Raw genomic sequence first — 17,099 nt, forward strand, 5'->3', positions numbered from 1 at the left:
GTGGGAAAATGCGACCCTGAGTTCTGTTGTTAATTAATACCATTATATTTCCATTTCTTTTCCTATATAGCAGTAAAGTCCTTATGCTTCAGGTGAGTTTCTTTACTTACATACGTTATCCGCATCCTCTTAAAAGAACCAAAATATGAACTTCCAGAGTCACAATTTGTATAAAAAGAAAAGAAACTCGAGGGATAAAACCTAGACAGGGTTGACCTTCATTTGACTTAACTGGAATCAACTTAACAACAAGTTGTCTATCCTAATTTTATCTAATAAATTCCTTTAATTAGTTTGTGATAATTTTTTGTAGAAATTTGAAGTATTATTTTCTAGCTAATCAAAGTAATGAAATAAGTTTTTTTTATGGGAAAGCTCTTGAAAACCATCGCAATTAAGGGGTTAATTATGTTTAACGCTAAACTCCAGAATTAGCGTTAATTGTAATAATAGCAGGGCGTTAATGTTTGAAAAGAAAAATAGATTATGTTGAGTTTTCAGTTCACCGAAAAAGGAAATTAGCGAGTGAAATTACGAAAGTAATTAGGTTTAATGTACTGAGATTGCTGCTCTTCAAAGATGTTTTGTTAATGCGAATTTAAATCATGTTAACAGCCCTAGAACAGTGAACAAAACAAGGTCGAAATGTACACTGAAATATCTTTAAAAAGTTACTGCCGACATTTTAAAAGATAATGGATATTTATTTTAATCACCGTTTGCTTTCAGGGTAAGGTAAATGTTTAAATGATCAAATTAAAATTAATAAAATCTGATGTGAAACATCACTTTTACTTTCGGATATGCTGTTTTGCGTTAGCTTATCTTATGTTTATATATATAATTTTTTAATTAATAATAATTGGCGAGTATGTATAAAAAGATGCATGAATGTGAAAGAGGCGAAAATTGTTTACAAGAACAGATTGGTGTGGCGTTCTATTTTATCTGTTTACCCAGCTTGATGGTAAGTTAGGTAGTTTGCCAAAGTGTAAGTTTTTTCTAAATATCAAATCTCCCCAAATTATTCAAGGATTGCTTTTATTTTTTTTACTATTAAATAAAATTTAAATACGAGCGTGTTTTTATATACCTATGAGAGTTGAAATCATGCTTTTTGACTGCTTTAAAACAACTCGACGATGAATAAAATTCCATATTTTTTTGCTTTGTTTAGTTAGACGCCAAAATTTATTTATTTTTGCTTTAAATTACTCACAAAATCAGCGTTTGTATAGCTACTAAATATCGCTATACGAACGTATTTTCTATTATATATAATTCCTTAAAAATGTGTGGTTTCTCCTATTACTGAAAATAAATAAATCAATTAGTATACGAGGTACATAATTACTGCCATTCTTCACACAAGTTAAATATTATTATGTTTTTTATGCCCACATTATACATCAATTATTCATAAGTATGAAAAGGAATAAAAACATGGTATGCAATTTATAATAACAATTAAATTGTTCAATTAAATTATTTGATTGATTTTGTTATAGATTTGAAAACGGTAAATGAATGAATGTAAAAAACATTTGCAGATTATATTTTCTAAAAAAACTCAAAATGGTTCAGGTAAAAAAAAAATGGTCGAATTTTAAAAGCATATGACTATTATTATAGGGAAGTTATGATTCTCCTTATATATTTTCATTTGATATTATCTTTGTATTAAGTTCGTCTCTATGGTGTGATGGTTAGCGTATTTAGGTACTATACTGGAGGTCCCGTCTTCGATACCCAGGGGGGGGGGCAAATAAATGTTTGTGATTTTTTCACTCTTATTGTATTTAAATATTATTTTATTAATATTTGTTCAATATATTACCCTGGACTATAACTGGACTGAAGCGGAGGGTTCATCACTTTTCCTTCATTGAATTAACGATCAAGATAACACTACGTTTATATGATGCAGTGCCCTATGCACCATCGGGTGGAGATAAGGGTATGACGATTAAGTGAACAATTTTCAAGAAGTTTATTTTAAATTTATATCCTTATTACATTGATCTAAAAAGAAGGCCATCTGGATATATAAATGGCACGTGATTCCGAAAAAGCTAATTTTTTTTTTTTCATAAATGATTAACAACATAAATAAATCGTATTTCACAAACTTACATTTTATATTGAACTCATCAACGGAATTTTAAAAATCCAAAACATATGTTTTAACACTTTTATTTCAATAAATTATTCACTTCATCGATTATTATCACAAAGAAATACCAAACACAAACAGTTAAAATGATTTCAATCTAAATACTAACGAAATAACACTCTTTGCAGTTTTTTTACACAGCTTTTTTCTCCAAAATCGCGTTCAAAACTGATTGTATAATTTATATTATACACACACATCAAATGAACCTGTTAATAATAATTATCTTATATGCACACGAGCTAATAAAACACACACACATTAAATTTCGTACAATTTGATGTTTAATTAAGTGATACGTGGTGATTAAGACGAGTTACTCTTGAGTATTGTTTTATTCAGTAGTATGTGAGTTATGTCAACTTGAATGATCCTATGTAACTTAACGATAATATTCTTATTGCGATTGTCATGGTATTGAGTGACTCTAGCAGGGATGGCAAAATAATTTTATAATAATTTTCTTGATAATTTATAAAGAAAAAATCTAATAAAATATGTATTAAAATTTACAAAAATTATTATATTTAAAATTTAAAAAATTAGACACCTCAACATAGATGAAGAAGAATATGTTAATTAATGGGTTTCATTAATTGATCGGTAGTCATTTTATAGTAAAATGTATCCATTTATAATTATTTTTTACTTTTAAAATAGTGGCATTGACCAAGTAAAACTAAAATTAAAAAAGAGCATAGAAGTCTGGGTATTTACAGGGCTTACAATCGTCATACGCTTGATTGAGTGATGACTTGATACATGAATAACATTCACAAATTCTACCCATGATTGACAATCACACAACTCATTTTTTTTGAACTCTTAGATATATTGATTAAACTCGTGACACAGTGCATGTGCATGTAAAACAGCCATCTATGTGGGAAAAGGGAAAGCTTTTATTAAGCAAAGATTCTTTTTATTTGCTTACTAGGTACGAATCCTAAATTAAATTAACATACTCGAGATCCTCCTGAAACACGATTTTCAATTTTAACAACATTTTGAGTGTGTCCAAATACTTGTTCAAATTCATCTTTGATAACATGTTAAAAATAATATGAAAATAACTCCTGTAATTGGATATAATCCAGATTTTGTGAACAAGTATTTGGACACACTCAAAATGTTGCAAATAAATTATCTGGTCAAATTATAAGCTTAGTAATAAAAATGAAAATGGTATTTTCTGGCGTTTCTTATGTGTGTGATTATAATCCAGGATTCGGACCTCACATACTAACATAAGAGTTTCTGCTTAGTAAAAAGCTTCTTTACATCTCACCAATAGATATCTCTAGTGAAGTTCTAGTGATTCAAGAACAAGGTTTCTAAATTGGTTCATATATATAGAGCTTCCAAGGATTTGAGTAGTGTGGTTGTCAATAATGGGTAGAATTGGTGAATGTTACACGTGTGTAAAGTGATCACTCAAACCAGCCTATGACGGTCGTCAGCCCCGTAAACGCCCAGACCTCCATATGTTAAAAAATAATATTAAATTTTTAATATTCTTTCTCATCTTTGTTGAAATGTCAAAAAATTTATATAATAACTTCTAAGTGGAGATAATCCAGATTTATGAACAAGTATTTGGACACATTCAAAATGTTGTTAATAAACTTATCGTATTCAGTTGCAGTAATTGTGTGCTTAAATTATTGGCAAATAAAATTTGAATAAAATAACATCGAAATGTTAAAATATCTAGCACGTAATGATACAAACACGTGATCAAAATATCGAATTGGTGGACCGGGGTGAAGGCATCTCGATATGATTTTGACGAAGGCTTTCCTAAAGGGGATGTAACAGCCTTGTCAGGTATATAAGTATTATATTTCATACTTAATTGATCTGTACTATCTACGTATCCCAACGATAAATCTAATTACCGATAAATCATAACGTTTGTTCCGGAATATTAATTTTCCTATGTACCTTATTAGTACCCTTTATTAATATTCCTAAAAAAGGGAAATAGTAGAATCTAAAATTGTCCATGAATACGAGCTTCCAAATATTTAAGCTAAATTTTACTTGATATGTTATACATATAAATATAAATAAATATAAATATATACGTCTACAGATTTTATATAAAAGAAGATAGAAGTCTGAGCATCCCAGAGCTTATGACCTGGAATTTGTGTAGATTAAGTGATCACTTAGTGTATTTTTTTTAACGTCCATAATTCTGCCCATTTTTGAACATCCATATTTCATTCATTCTCGAAAGATGAACATATAAACTTAGTTTTTGGTAAGGGAATGTAATCAATTAAATAAAATGTAAGAACAAGGTTCTTGTCGAAACCGGTAGGTTAAAGTGTACTTATAATAAAAGTGGTTAAAACAAAGTTGTTTAATTTTACATTTTGAATTTTTTTATATAAAGTGTTGTTGGATTTTTTTCGTATGTTAGTATTCCAAATCTTTCCCAAATTAAATTTACAACTTATATATATGTACTTTTGTTGGATTTTTTCGTGTCTGGCATTTCGCTGTCTAAAATGATCATTTTATATACTTCTGTAACATAGCATTCTGCTCATTATGGAACATCCATATTGCATTTATCTTTGAAACATACATATATATATATACTTTTGTTAAATTTCTTTCGTGATAAAAAATCTTGACATAAATAACTCCAGTGTAGAGAAAATCCATAATATGTGATCAAAATTTGGGCACACTTTAAATATTGACTGCATTTTCTTTTCCTTTTATATAAACCTGACTGAACGAAAATTTGGACCCACTTAAAGTATTGACAGTATTTTCTTTTTCTTTTCATATAGAACTAACGCAGTTTTATATTCGAAAAACACAGCACGAAAAAAATTGTTTTAAGTTTAAGAAATTGATAAGTCATTCTTGTTATAGCCCTAGTTGTAATAAGATCTTTCCACGGTTGTGTGACCACATAAGTCTACAGCTGAACCGTGGCTATCGATGCTCCTGAACTCATATTTATATGAATAAAAACGTAAATAATAGTTTGTTAAAATCTTATCACTTCTCATGTTTTTCACCGATCGCCTTGAAATTTTGATAGAAAATTCAAATATGCGCGTTTTTATCAATTTATGCTCTCCAAGTTGGTATGGGCATGTGGAGCGAATAGATAGCAAGAAAATGACTATGAAAGTTTATTATCCATATTAAAAAACAGTTTGTTACATTCTGGTTCTTTAAAATCGTAAATCTCCTAAAGTTATTCAGTTTTTTAAAATAACATCTCACTAAAACTAAACATTGCCCATGGCGAACTACGTGCTTCTTGACAGGTACTGTCAGTTATATTTTTTAATGTTTTCGATTGCTTTGATGTTTCATCGACTTTTAATATTTTCATTGCTTTACAATCGTTGTAAAATTGAACTTATTGTAAATGTGTGCTTTCTTTGTCTATTTAATCAGAGTCACAGCAATGCATGGCTGCAGTTGTAAAGCGAAAAAAATATTATATTAATTAATTTATTATTTATGCATATACCTACTGTAATATAGTATAAATGTATTCTGTTTACTGTACAATAACTATATATACCCCTTTCTATGAAATACAATACTTTGTAAAAAATAATCTATAAAACATATTTTGTGGTATTTTTCTTTCTATATGTACATTCAAGAATACAGAATGCTTCTCGCTGTGTTTCGAGGTAATTGTTAGACGTGTGGCTTCTCAAAATAAGCTTTTCCCACATTTATTTGGGGAAGGCTTACAACCATCCTAAGACGCCAATTAGGAAGGGTGGAATGTTTGACAAAAAATCAATACCTTGCTTCATTTTTGAGAAACTTAGCTATAATTACTTTCTAACTAATATATTATGGTAAAAATGTAATTGGAAATGTTAATAAAGCATTTGAAATTTGAATACTGAGTTAATACAACAAAATAGCAATGGAAAATAAATGTTTGTTTGCCATTAATTAATAACGTGAAACCATATATAAGTATTTTTAAAACAATTAATTGTAATTTATTACAATTAGGTAAATGTGCTATTAAACTATGTGAGTCCATTAAACCACTTTATTTGAACGTGCTACAATTTTACCTTCATACATAGACTATAACTAGCACTTTTAGAAATTTATGATATACCTGAGGAAGGAAGTTAATAGTTTGCAATGGATCTTTTAATAAACTTATGTTGCAGTGAGCTTTTACGATCTAGAACTACGTAGAGCACTTAGAGAATTAGCATGTGTGGGGAAATTTTATCCTACAAATATGAATGTTTTTTTGTTTGTTTGAATAATTAATATAACGAAGACACAAGACATGATAATCATTATCTATTTCATTAATTTATTATCAGTTACTAGATTATTTTACCCTATACGTCATGTATCAATGAATATAAAATAAAAATGCTAGTAATCAAATAGAAGTATTTAAAATCAAAAGGTGGTTTCAGGTACTCTCTCCTTATAAAAATATTATAAATTATTCTGAATGAATCTCACCTATAATCGATTGGAAAAAGCTATGAACTTCACAAATTCTCCTGAGCCAGCAAAGTTAGATACGCTTAAATTTTTAATGTATTAAGTAGATATGGGAAATAATACATTTGCAAGTTTCAAATCAATATTATGGTTCTACTGACTTTAAAGTAATACCTCATATTTGGTTAAAAAATGGATGGCTTAAAAATAAAATTAATGAAAATGAGATAGAATTCATATTTTTTACGTGTTTTTTAAAAATATATTATAAGGAATAATATGGTATTAAGAAACAAAAATGTATTTAAAACTTCTATAAAAATATGAAAAACATAAATATTTTGTTTTACTTTTATTGTGAATAATGTTCAACCCGTGACACATTTTAACACACTGAACTCAATATACAACATTTTGAGTGTGTCCAAATACTTGTTCATAAAATCTGGATTATCTCCAATTATAGGAGTTATTTTCATATTTTTTTTTACATCTCATTAAAGATGACGAAGAACATGGAATTCTGGGCATTTACGGGGCTGACGACCGTCACGTTTAAGTGATCACTTTACACACGTGTAACGTTCACCAATTCTACCCATTATTGACAACCATTATAGTGGATGTTTTGTAAACCGTCATCATAAAAAAGCGATTTAAAATTTTGAAACATGAAAAACAAAAGTTATTCGGTAGTACCTATATTCTTGTATTACTTTAAAGATAGGAACTGTTCGTTTATGAATGCCTTGTGGCGTGGAACACCCTTGATAAAGTACCTATAAAAAAATATCACAAAACTCCACCTCAAAATTAACATCGATACAAGAAAATGAAATTAATTGAATTTCTTTATAAATGAAAGAGGATGAATTTTATTAATCTAAATTTCCTTTTACAATGTCTTACGTGCACGAACATTCCGGATGTGCTTCCTGTTTAAAAATTCCGAAGAATAAATTTTCCCGAAAATACTTCCTTTGTAATCTTGCCGAAATTTATTAGCTCCCATACATATTCAGCGTCAATTTCCACCGTGCATAATATAATAAATTTCGCGCAAGGTACAAAAGTCTACCTCTACGTAAAATGTGAGTTATCATTGAATGTGATACATAGTACACCAAAAGACAGAATTTTTAATCGTGTGACTGGAGAAAAATACAAGTTAAATCTTGGCATTATTTTTTTTACAAATTACAGTATTCCTTAATTTATAAAGCATAATTTACTGATTCTTGAATGTTTTTAGCACATTTTATAAACTTTATAAAATGAAAGTTCTTTGTTTTTAAACCACTTTTTATTGGTAATTTTTACCAACCAGTTTCAAAAAAAACCTGTCATTGTCAGGGTAAAATATGTACTTTATTAATATTGTGTTAATCTTATAAGAAAATTTCTATAAAAAAAAACAATGATAATTTTACTTTAAAAAACCCTTTTACGAATCTTTAAAGTTATTTGCTGATTGCTTTGAAATTTTGACACAATGTTACAATTGAATATGTGTATGTATCCTATGACAAATGCTTCTATTTGAAACATGTAACATTTTTTGAATCTTTATTTTGACCAGAATAGCAGCGTCATCTGTTGAGAATATAACAGCAACACACGCAATACTTAATATTTTACCCGTTTTTATAATAAATCCGTTTTTAAAATATATATTTATTTGTTATTAGATATTTTATATGACTCGTATTTTATTTAAATAAATACCAATTTAGCATTCAAATACGTATAGATATGTGCTCAAGATAAATATGATAAAATTCAGGACTGAATATGATCAAAAAAAATATTCTGAATTCATAGACTTTGAAAATGGCAAGTTGTCTAATATTTTAATGCGGCTTTTGACTTCGGGGTATGAATATATATGTATAATATTATCTAGTTTGTCGCGGGGCGATGCACCCACAATAGGGTTGGAACAGAGAAGCCTGCTCAACAAAGGGAAGATTTAAATTACTGCCTGCTCCGTAAGCCATGAAATATTCCACGGTGCACCAATGAATTTTACGGAAATTCCTTCGTGAATAATATTACAAAATAATAGCGTAAAATTAATTTTATATTCTAATAAAATGCTATGTAGAAAATTTTGTTCCTAAGCAAAAATTTCACGTTAAATAACAATATTATTTTTTTTAAATAAATGCTAAGCATTATTCAGCCAATTTTCCAAATAAATATTATTTACTATTTTACAAACTTTTGAAAATCATGTATTAAGAATTACAAAACAAACATTTTTAAAATTTCTTCATATATTTAATTGTTTTCTAGAAGTAAAAGTACAAATAGACTTACATAATAAAGTATGTATAAAGTAAAATTAATGTTGTACCGAGTCAATAATACCAAGTATAAAAGCTGGCCGCAGTAAGAAACATTTGATTATGAAATCGTTTCAATAACTTTCTTTTCTTCATATTACATAATACATAATATTTTTATATAGCAGTTTAATAAGCGCCCTTGAGGTAGTATTATACGAAAATGACGCTGTATAAATTATTCGAAACCATTATTATTTTATTATTATTGAAAGCAAGAATAATAAAAAGCATGATTTCACTTTAAATTTTAAATGCTCTTGTTTAAACAGAGAGACTAACTCAATATTTGAACAAAGGCACAAGTTAATGTAACGGCTAAAAGTTTATGTTTGATTATGTTTCTATTATGATCAAATATAAATCCATTTTCCATTTAGTTTTAATGTCAGAATGATGATGTCATGCCAAATGTTTCATGCTCTGTTATTTGATATAAATCGCAAACGTAAGTATTATTTTCTCCATTAAAAAAAATCTTTTCAGACGGCGAGAGATCCCTATCGTCATAATTATTAAATTTTGATAATATTACTTCGGAAAATTAATTTATAATTGCAAAACTTTATTTCGCTTGATACAGAGTAAAACGACTAAGTTTTTTCATTATAAAATACTGTTGTGTAATAAATGAGACGTTGAAATATATAAAATATGAATTTGAGGATAGTCTCGCTCTTTTATTATTATTTTTATGTATTTTCGCCAAGAAATAACAGTTAAAAATAATTAATACCTTAAAATAACATAGTTATGATGTTAAGTTATTTTTTTTTGATTTTGTATTTGAAAGAATTGACGAGTATATAATGCACTATTTAGTTATCCAAAATTATTAAAATAAATTTATTATTAAAAGAAATTGAAATTATTTTAAACCGATAGACAATAGTGATTTTACAACAAAATTATTTTGTAAGTAATAAAATAAATAAAATAAATATAAAGTAAGTGTTTCAAATATGAAAACTAAAAAATACCTTCATATTACAATTCCTTAAATTTCCTTCAATGAGTCTTAATTTGGTATAGTTTATATTCTTATTATAGGCTGTGAGTAAATAATTCATTTTTCACTCGTAAAAACGTGATGGGAATTTCTTATTTTGAAGGAAAAGTCACCACGAAAAATTATAAACAAGACTTTACAAAAAAATTGGAGGAATTTTTTGACTGAAAACCACATTTCAGGACGTCAAATTATATTCAGAGTGACGTAATATCACATGAGAGGTAAATTTTAATTCAGGAAATTCTAAGGAATGAGTGGAAAATAGAATGGAATGTGTTGAAAATGGAAAATATGATGTTCAGCATTATCGCGTGGTTATTTTGAGGGTGTAAACTTACGAAGTAAATATGGATTCGTTTGGCTATGAAAGGCCCATTATTAGTCTTGTGAGGATTCCATTTAAAAAAAATGTGTTTAATCAACACAATTTACGTAATAAAAGATTTTTAAAGAAACACAAAAGTAAAAATAATAAATTTTGTTAAATTTTATGTTTCATAACAAAAATATAATGTTACATCATATTCCACTAGATTAAAAAAAATCATAACGAAAATCGTTATAATATATTTTGTTTTATTTCACTAGATTTTTTCAAAATTCATTGCAAAAATAATTATGATACATTTTATTATATTATACTAGAAAAAATTCTATTCCACAATGAAAATACATGAGAGTGATGCGTTTTGTAATATTTTACAAGCATTTTTTTTAATTTGTAACAAAAATCATAAATATTCATTTTCTCATATTCCACTCGCACTTTTTTTATACTTCAAAACAAAAATTAATAAATTTATTTTGTTACATTCCACTATCAATTTTACTAATTCATAACAATAATAATAATAACATTCACTAATTTGGCCATCACATTGTGGTAATATGTATGTATTTTTAATTTACGATTTACTTGGTAAATACAACTATTTCTTGAAATCTATTGTGACACGTGTTTTGATGTCACACGTGTCACAATACATTTTGAGAAATATTGGTATTAACCAAGTAAAACTTTAATTCAAAAAGTTGTCTTTTATCATTGATAATGGGTTTTATCACTTAACTTAAAACCTCCCAGAATTCTTTCAATGACCTACTTAAAATTGTATGGCCTTCAGTACTTGTGTGGGAAGAATCTGTGATTGTTTTCATAGTACTTACCGCTAATTATATTATAGGATCCAGTAATCCTATTCCGTATTCTATTAGTCCTGAGCCGGAATAGAGCATGAAAGCTTTAAAGTTAAAATTTAAATTTAGTTTGCAGAATTCAAGTCACCGTAGTAATTAATTCTCCCACGTTTTTTCAAATGAAAAAAAAAACAAGTTTGTAAGATATTTTCTTGAATGTTTTTCGCAGATACTTTGTGGCACATTCTATAAACTTTATAAAATATAAAATAATTCACCCATGAATTCATAAAATTACATAGTTTTTCAACTTCTGACCTGACCGCTTTTAAGTATTTGAAATACCTGACCATGCCGAGCTTTTCTTGGTATACCTCTGCTCCTCTTTCCAACTACATTTGCCTCATAAATTTGTATTACCGTTAAAGTTCCTCATTCATTCGTTCCATATGTCCATCTCAACAGCTTTTTCTTGATTTTATCGATAATTATTATCTAAGCATTATATTCTTTCCTTATTTAAGTATAATATATATATATATATATATATATATATATATATATATATATATATATATATATATATATATATATATATATATATATATATATATATATATATATATATATATATATATATATATATATATATATATATATATATATATATATATATATATATATATATATATATATATATATATATATATATATATATATATATATATATATATATATATATATATATATATATATATATATATATATATATATATATATATATATATATATATATATATATATATATATATATATATATATATATATATATATATATATATATATATATATATATATATATATATTCATGGTGCAGTGTTATTATGAAAAATCTAACATAAATTATATGATTATTTACAAAGATTACAAGATGAAATTTTTATTTAATATCCTTTTGAGTATTTATTATTAGAATGAAGTACGTAGATGTTCTTTTGGATGAAATAATTGCACGAAATAAAATAATAATTCATAACATTTTGAGAGTGTCCAAATATTTTTTTGTCAGAAATATGAAAAATAACTCCTCTAATTAGAGATAATCCAGATTTGTAAAAAGTATTTTGACACACTCTAAATGCTTTAAATAAATTAACTGGTCAAATTATAAGCTAAAATAATAAAATAAAAATGATATTTTCTGACGTCTCTCATGTACATATATGATTATAATCCTGAATTCGGACCACACATACAAATATAAAAATTTCTGCTTGATAAAAAAGCTTCTTCATCTCATTGCGTGAAAGTTCTAATGATTCTCGTACAATGTTTCGAATTTGGATCATATATGTATATAGAATTCCAAGAATTTGAGTAGTGTGGTTGGCAATCAAAGGTAGAATTGGTGAATGTTACACGTGTGTAAAGTGATCACTTACACCAGCTTATGACGGCAGTAAGCCCGAAAAACGCTCTTTGACTTCCATAAATTTATTCATCTTTATTGAGATGTCAAAAAAATAATATAAATTAATAATTTTGGAAACTCAAAAAAATCGTTTTTATTATGGAGTAAAACTGATAACTGTTCTGCGGAACATGTCCCACTAGGATTTGATAGCAAGGGCTCTAGGGCCGCCGTAATCTCCCATAATGTGTGTCGCCACCTCTTTTATTTGAGAAAAGGCTATAAATTGAAATTCAACACAGGAAATATGCAAATGGGAACATTTTGCAGCAGGCCGCGAGATTGAATTGGATAAGATGGAGCCCATTCCGGTAGTGGAAATGTAATGGGCTTCACAATGAGAGAAAGTGTCGGTTATTTATGAGCTTTAGTCTCATGTTAACCATTAAGGATTATTACATTGCTACTGGATATTAAACCGCTAATGACGTCGTGTGGGCTGGCTATAATTTGTACACACATGCCTTAATATACTTTGATTTATATCGCTTTTATTAAGGATTAAGCCGACAAATTCTATTAGATTTTTAATGACGTGTCTTGGTGGAACTGTATTTTACATATTAAAAAACAACTATATAACCTTTTTCCACTTATATTTGATTTGAGTGTAAGTTTTTACTTCAAAATATAAATGTTAATTAAATATTTAAATTCTGTTAGAAAAAAAATTCTGTTGACATTTCTTGGGAGAACTATATTTTATATAATAAAACAACGAGAAATTAGTTTTTTTCCACTTTTTAGATTTTATTTGATCAACGAAGTTTATTATTATTTATTGAAGTTCTATATATATGAACCAATTTAAAAACATTGTTCTTGAATCACTAGAACTTCACTAGAGACATCTATTGGTGAGACAAAAAAAAGCTTTTTTATCGAGCAGAACTCTTATATTAGTTTGTGAGGTCCGAATCCTGGATTACAATCACACACATGAGAAACGCCAGAAAATATCATTTTCAATTTTTATTATTTTAGCTTATTATTTGACCAGTTAATTTACTTACAACATTATGAGTGTGTCTTGTCTCCAGTAACAGAAGCTGTGAAGTATTTTTTTGGTATTTGGAAAATAATTTTTTTGTTTTGTTTTGCGAAATGGAGCGATTTTCAAGCTTTACGCAAATGATTGTTTTTTTTGGTTATGGAGTAAGAAGATGAAATTGAGACTGTTAATTGAAATAATAGCCTAAAGAAAATAGTCTTGCAACAAATATGTATGTTATAACGCTCCAAAATTATAAAACAATATATGATGTATTTGATAAATCTTACGGTCTTTTAAAAATGTTAAGTAATACGAAATTAGACACATGTGGAAATGTCGAAGTGAGTTCGCAGATCTGGATTTATTTCCAGTACCTATTATTCTCGCTGTTTTCCATTGTATAAAAAGCGTGAGGGTTAGATTAGATTAGTCGAAAAACTAAAATAAAACTTTGTGTATTTCCTTCACGAATAATTTTATAAATAATCAGATATGCTCGTAGCATTTGAGAACCATAAAAGATTTTTTCGGAATCTCTCTTCGTTTTAAGTTGAGATGTCAATATAAATAGCCTAACTATTGACTAGAGATGATTTGAACATGAAAATATAAGTTTTTTTTTACAATTAATTGGATGTTTTACAAACCACATTGGACGCCTAACAAATCAAATGGGACGTTTAACAAAACGAATTATACGTTTTATTTTATTTTATACAAAAGTTGAATTTTTAGAAAACTTATTTTTATTAGTACTAAAATTCAGCAAATATATAACCACATATTTTTATGTACATACTATTTAATTACGTCCAACTTGTTTTTTAAAACGTCCACTTTTAAGTGAGAAATCTATGTAAAAAATTTTTTTTTTAAATAATTTACTTCAGTAATAAAACCCTTGTCCACACCCCAATGGTGCATAGGGCACTGTGTCATATAAACGCAGTGTTATCTTGATCGTTTTACACATGAAGGAAAGGTGATCAGCCCTCCGCTTCAGGTACCAGTCCATGGTAATATTGAATAAATATTACAGTGAAAAAATCACTTATATTTATTTTACCCCCCTTGGGAATCGAACCCGGGACCTCCAGAACGGTAGCCGAGCGTGCTGACCATTACACTACGGAGGCGGACATTTACTTCAGTACTCGATTATTTTAATTCCACTGTTTATCATTTGATTGAATATATTGTGATATCAAGACAAATGGGTTGAATTATTTGCATCGTTTTTTTTGAGGATTTTTTCATTTTTATTTTTTAAAAACAAAATTTGCTACATAGTCCACTCACGCTCGAACTAATCCAATTAGTTTGTATTTTAGTACCTGTCTTTTTCATCCTATTGCCTGCTTTGGAAAAGTTTGTATTATTCAGTATGTTAATAAAGGTCTTGATTAAAATTTGGCTACAAAGGACTAAATTAGGATCTATTGTGGTGACAGAAACCGATGTCAAAAGGTTACCTGGTTGTATCATCAAAGGTGTTATTTTAATTAAATAATACAACAAAAGTTTTAAATTATGCGAAGATTAACATATTATAATGTATTCGTGGACCAGGGCGTTGATTGCATACGGATGTTAACATTTAGACCATGTATTTTGTTTCTTGAATGTTTTTCGCAGATACTTTGTGGCACATTTTATAAACATAATAAAATTAAACAACATTTTAAATCATATTTTTAAATCATATTTTCATATGACGTATGGTGTGTGTGGGAGTTTTGGGAAAGGGAATGTAATTAACTGTGAGTATTTTAATGTTTTTAATGTTTTAGAATTTAATAAACCCTCATGATGACAAGGTTCTTGTCGAAACCGGTTAGTTAAGGTGTACTAATAATAAAAAAAGTGGTCAAAACAAAGTTGTTTAATTTTATAAAGCTTATGTATTTTGTATTTTAAAAGCATTGTTTACTTTGTGGTATGGTAATTCAACACTCTCCTTGTCATTCATATTTTTTTCAAAAGTGGTATTACACAAAGTGAACGATGAATGATAAAGAGAGTTTTATTTTGACTATATTTTTGTCTTCCTTACAATACTAACCGAACTCGAAATGCCATTGTCGTTGAATATAAATGTCTTGAATCAAAGTTTAAGTGATATACGGAGTTCCAAAAACCATACATGGCTCCAGTGAACTCACGCCTACAGCATCATGAGATTAATGTTTCATTTATGTAAAAGTTCCAAAAATTGGAGAAGTGTGGTTGTCAATCCTGGGTAGAATGGGGAATGTTACTCGTGTGTACGGTGATTACTTTACCTGCCTAGGGTCATAATCCTTGTAAATGTACAGGCTTCCATATGCTTTTTCATCTATGTTCAGATGTCAAAAATGATATTCACGACTTTCATATTTCGTTAACTTTTTATTGAACAATAATTTGAGTTCCGGAAAAAAAATCTGCATTATAATTTAAACAGATAAGTTAATGAAGGTGTATTTTATTTATCTTCGTAGTGTAAAAGTCATCGTGATTGGTTACCATGCTGGGGGTCCTAGGTTTGACACCCAGAGGGATATAAATGTGGTTTAGCACTCATTATTATAAATTTAATATTACCTTGAACTGGCACCTGAAGCTCAGGGCTAATCACTATTCCTTCGTGTATTTAACGATTGAGGTAATACTGCGCATTTGCGATAAAGTGATCTATGCACCATTGAGTGCGCAAAAGGTTACAATAAGAAGAAGAAGAAGAAATCGTGACATAGATGACTTGTTAACCGTTCGCTGTAATTGAATGTGACAAAATATTAATTAATTTATATGCAAAAAAGTTTCTGGTGGGTATATTTAATGATACAGTGTAGTTGGCAACTTGTTTGTGTTTTTTTTATAAACGTAGTTTTGCGTTACAAAATGGAGCGATTTGTAAATTTTACATATAAGATTGCGTTTTTTTTGGTTATTTGTCGTTCATGGCGATGTTGACCGCATTTCGGTTTTTTAAAGCCCATATATTAATTATACAGTTTAAACTAAAAACAATCTGCATTACTTGAGTCAACTCACCATATTACTATACAAAAGTGTTGTAGTATGCCTTCAAAAGGAAAAAAGTTTTTACTAAAATAAACAAGTAAATAAAATACATTTTATTTTGATTAACAGTTTTAATGAAAATAAAAACAGTGGTGTAAAATATTAGTAATTAGGGTAATTTAGGAAGATCATTTATTAAATTTAAGAAGTATGTATGTTTTCTAGGGATGAAAAACCTCATAGAGATAGAAAAAGGAGATGAAAGTGCCAAAGATTTAGACACACTCAAAATAACACTTTTTCTTTCTGGCTTCATACTATTTAATCGTCTTTATAGACTGCTAAGGTCAGTTTTTCTCATCCTCAGGTTGTAGGTCCTTCTATTGTATACAACGTCACCTAAGTCGTGCCTTCAAAACATGATATCTTTCTAAGGATCCATGACTTTTTAGATAAAAACTTCACTTTTATTATTTATTTATTTTTACTCA

At 27.9% G+C, this 17,099-nt stretch overlaps 1 protein-coding gene across 3 annotated transcripts in view; it reads right to left on the reverse strand.

The window, feature by feature from the left end:
• The window catches only part of LOC148308462 (5-hydroxytryptamine receptor-like), a 196,449-nt gene that overhangs the window by 169,684 nt on the left and 9,666 nt on the right, over nt 1-17,099 (reverse strand). Inside the window, exon 1 of one of the 3 annotated variants that reach the window (XM_088261674.1) lies at nt 2,134-2,550. The exons of 1 other annotated variant lie outside the window; for it this stretch is intronic. The gene's annotated coding sequence lies outside the window, so the exon portion shown is untranslated. Of the gene's footprint in view, nt 1-1,837; nt 1,965-2,133; nt 2,551-17,099 lie in introns of those variants that run through there. One more of the 3 variants, XM_088261676.1, reaches the window with a different exon arrangement.

This window comes from Brachycentrus maculatus, unplaced genomic scaffold (assembly GCF_059751285.1).
Source record: "Brachycentrus maculatus isolate JH-2025_06_01 unplaced genomic scaffold, ASM5975128v1 h1tg000165l, whole genome shotgun sequence".
Classification (NCBI taxonomy): Eukaryota; Metazoa; Arthropoda; class Insecta; order Trichoptera; family Brachycentridae; genus Brachycentrus; species Brachycentrus maculatus.